We start from the raw sequence: 4,258 nt of genomic DNA on the forward strand, positions 1-4,258 counted from the left end.
ACTTACCTAACCTCTCCTATCTTACCTGCCTACCCACTACTTACCTAACCTACCCTCTCCTACCTTACCTGCCTACCCACTACTTACCTAACCTACCCTCTCCTACCTTACCTGCCAACCCACTACTTACCTAACCTACCCTCTCCTACCTTACCTGCCTTCCCACTACTTACCTAACCTACCCTCTCCTACCTTACCTGCCTACCCACTACTTACCTAACCTACCCTTCTCCTACCTTACCTGCCTACCCACTACTTACCTAACCTACCCTCTCCTACCTTACCTGCCTACCCACTACTTACCTGCCTACCCACTACTTACCTAACCTACCCTCTCCTACCTTACCTGCCTACCCACTACTTACCTGCCTACCCACTACTTACCTAACCTACCCTTCTCCTACCTTACCTGCCTACCCACTACTTACCTAACCTCTCCTATCTTACCTGCCTACCCACTACTCACCTAACCTACCCTCTCCTACCTTACCTGCCAACCCACTACTTACCTAACCTACCCTCTCCTACCTTACCTGCCTACCCACTACTTACCTAACCTACCCTCTCCTACCTTACCTGCCTACCCACTACTTACCTAACCTACCCTCTCCTACCTTACCTGCCTACCCACTACTTACCTAACCTACCCTCTCCTACCATACCTGCCTACCCACTACTTACCTAACCTACCCTCTCCTACCTTACCTGCCTACCCACTACTTAACTAACCTACCCTCTCCTACCTTACCTGCCTACCCACTACTTACCTAACCTACCCTCTCCTACCATATCTGCCTACCCTACCCTCTCCTACCTTACCTGCCTACCCTACCCTCCCCTCTCCTACCTTTCCTGCCTACCCACTACTCACCTACCCTCTCCTACCTTTCCTGCCTACCCACTACTCACCTACCCTCTCCTACCTTACCTGCCTACCCACTACTTAACTTGGCACCACCTGGTGCCCTAACCAAAATACAGGGGGTGGTCCGCCCAGGTCTTACCTAGTGTGCCTAGACAGTGAATATACTACGGGTATATGTATGCCCACGGGCCTCTTGCCTAAACACTCCCTTGGTGCCTCCCCCTTCCCCCCTGGGAACACATTAAACAGATTTAAATTATCAAAACACTGCGTCCTATTGGCACACAGACATAACCAATCAGCTCTCTCACTCAACCAATACAGGACACACTAATCCTCTCCCTCTGAGAACAACCAACACAGTATATCACCCTCACCCTCCTCTCCTCTCCTCTCCTCTCTTCTCTTCTCTTCTCTTCTCTTCTCTTCTCTTCTCTTCTCTTCTCTTCTCTTCTCTTCTCTTCTCTTCTCTTCTCTTCTCTTCTCTTCTCTTCTCTTCTCCTCTCCTCTCCTCTCCTCTCCTCTCCTCTCCTCTCCTCTCCTCTCCTCTCCTCTCCTCTCCTCTCCTCTCCTCAGCAATGATCTTTCTGCAATATATATCTCAGCAATGATCTCTCTCCTGAACACTGGCTTTTATATAGCTGGAGAAGGAGTCTAATGGGATACAGCTGTAACTTGACGAGGGGGCGGGGTCAGCTCCAATTAGCCGTGGAGTCGACCAATCAGCTGCTTGGGGGATTTCAGGAAGCCATCTCCTGAAACACACACTCAAATACACAAACTGCAACGCAGAAACTGGGGAACGTAACAGTTGACATGTCATAGTTGGCGCCATTCGTTGTTCCTGGTCAGGTCACGACGTCAGGGTTAAACTTCTCCCCACAGTGTCTCTGTCCTCCTAAACTAGTTGGTTCCTATCGCAGGGTTCGTACAGCCTGTTGGGACATTGATAAATGTAGTGCACTACATAGGGAATAGGGGATCACACAGTGCTCTGTGTCCTGGTAAAGATGTAGTGCACTACATAGGGAATAGGGGATCACACAGGCTCTGTGTCCTGGTAAAGGTGACGAGGCATCATTAGAGGCCCAAAAAGCACCTATAAAACGCGACAGCAGAGAGAGACTGTAGCCTCACAATAAACCTATCGACACGACTTCAACTGTAAGACATCAACTCTCAAGGTCAGGGACACAGCTCGGAAATATTTGACCCGACCCTGAAATATTGGACCCTAGCCTGAAATATTGGACCCTAACCTGAAATATTGGACCCTAACCTGAAATATTACCCCCGAACCTGAAATATTGGACCCTAACCTGAAATATTGGACCCTAACCTGAAATATTGGACCCTAACCTGAAATATTACCCCCGAACCTGAAATATTGGACCCTAACCTGAAATATTGGATCCTAACCTGAAATATTGGACCCTAACCTGAAATATTGGACCCTAACCTGAAATATTACCCCCGAACCTGAAATATTGGACCCTAACCTGAAATATTGGACCCTAACCTGAAATATTGGACCCTAACCAGTCTGAAGTTTGAATGCATGTAAACCACAGATTCTTCATTCCACCACTAACAGAAATCTATCAGTTCTTCCAGGAGACAGGAGGCAGGAGGCAGGAGGCAGGAGACAAAAGTCTGTTTCTAACCAAAACGGCCAGTTGTGTTCTGTTCTGTTTTACAGGGGTACTCGCATACCATTTGAGAAGGTTCAATCACATACATTTCTTACGTGGTAAAAGGTTGGGATGAATGTTGTTATCGGTGCAGCAACAAACCCCCCCACCTCACAACACTGCTCATACTGTTCACATCCCTCTTGTTGGAGGAGAGGACATTTAGCCCTTTTAAAGATCATTTCCCTGCAATTCTACACATTTGTCTTATGTGTGTTTATATGATGCCAGGGGTCGAGGCCTCACTTATTTCCTAAAAAATAAAACATATACTTCTGGATACGGATTTCCTGTTGAGTATGTACCCTGTACACTGAATGGACAATACATTAGGAACACCTGCTCTTTCCATCACACAGACTGACCAGGTGAATCCAGGTGAAAGATATGATCCCTTATTGATGTCACCTGTTTAAATCCACTTCAATCAGTGTAGATTACATTTATGTTATTTTATTGAACCTTCATTTTACTAGGCAAGTGAAGGGGGGGGGGGGGAGAGACGGGCTAAAGAAGGATGTTTAAGCATTGAGACATGGATGGTGTGCCATTGAGATGAATGGGCAAGACAAAAGATTGATGTGCCATTGAGATGAATGGGCAAGACAACAGATTGATGTGCCATTGAGATGAATGGGCAAGACAACAGATTGATGTGCCATTGAGATGAATGGACAAGACAAAAGATTGATGTGCCTGTTGAACAGGGTAGAAATGCATCACTGCTGGGTTTTTCACACTCCCGTGTGTATCTACCAGACACTTGTGCTTGACACAACTGTGGGAAGCATTGGAGTCAACGTGGGCCAGCATCCCTGTGGAACGCTTTCGAACACCTTGTAGAGTCCATGACCCGGCAAAGGGGGATGCAACTGGATATTAGGAAGGTGTTATTAGCTAAGTTCATTGGGGTCTTTATATAGAACCAATCAGAGTCCCCCCGATGCTTGTCAACCAATCAGCTGTGAGTGTTCAAGTCTGGTTTGAATTACCCAGGATCCCTAGACGAACTGACTCAGCCTCAGTTGATTGGCCGTGCTCCAACCTGTTTCCAGAGAAACCTAATTGATGTAATTTAGAGGGCTTGGCTGTAAAAATAGTTTTGGTCAGTTGTGATGAAAACACTGTGATCAAACAAAGAGCCTCATGCGTACTGTAACAATGTGATGTTGGATCTTTGATGTAATGGGGACCATTTTGTTTCCTTGTTAAAAAGGTCAACAGGCATCATGAACTTTACCCAAGTTAACAGGGACATTTTTAGCCCAAAACCAGGTTTCCTCTGCCAGGAGGCTGAAACTTGGGCTAAAAGTGGATCTTCCAGCAAGACAATAACCCCAAGCACACATCAAAGTCCAACAAACAAAATGGTTCGTTGACCACAAAATCTCCATTTTGCACCATCGCGGTCTCGGGTCTTGAACCCCATTGAAAACCTTTTTGAACTGAAAAGAGCAGGAAAATGGGCATCCATAAACACAGACAGTATCACAACGATATCAAGGAAAAATTCAGCATTTGTATTTATTATGGATCCCCATTAGTTCCTGCCAAGGCAGCAGCTACTCTTCCTGGGGTTTATTATGGATCCCCATTAGTTCCTGCCAAGGCAGCAGCTACTCTTCCTGGGGTTTATTATGGATCCACATTAGCTCCTGTCAAGGCAGCAGCTACTCTTCCTGGGGTTTATTATGGATCCCCA

At 46.5% G+C, this 4,258-nt stretch overlaps 1 long non-coding RNA gene across 1 annotated transcript; it reads right to left on the reverse strand.

The window, feature by feature from the left end:
* Positions 1 to 2,109: 2,109 nt before the first annotated feature.
* On the reverse strand, positions 2,110 to 2,501 carry LOC118965091. The gene is made up of 3 exons (XR_005052426.1): positions 2,265 to 2,501; positions 2,165 to 2,224; positions 2,110 to 2,124 (listed from the first exon to the last, which is right to left on the reverse strand). It is a non-coding gene; the product is annotated as an uncharacterized LOC118965091 (long non-coding RNA).
* Between the last annotated feature and the right edge of the window lie 1,757 nt (positions 2,502 to 4,258).

Source organism: Oncorhynchus mykiss, chromosome 6, assembly GCF_013265735.2.
Source record: "Oncorhynchus mykiss isolate Arlee chromosome 6, USDA_OmykA_1.1, whole genome shotgun sequence".
In the NCBI taxonomy this organism is placed as follows: domain Eukaryota; kingdom Metazoa; phylum Chordata; class Actinopteri; order Salmoniformes; family Salmonidae; genus Oncorhynchus; species Oncorhynchus mykiss.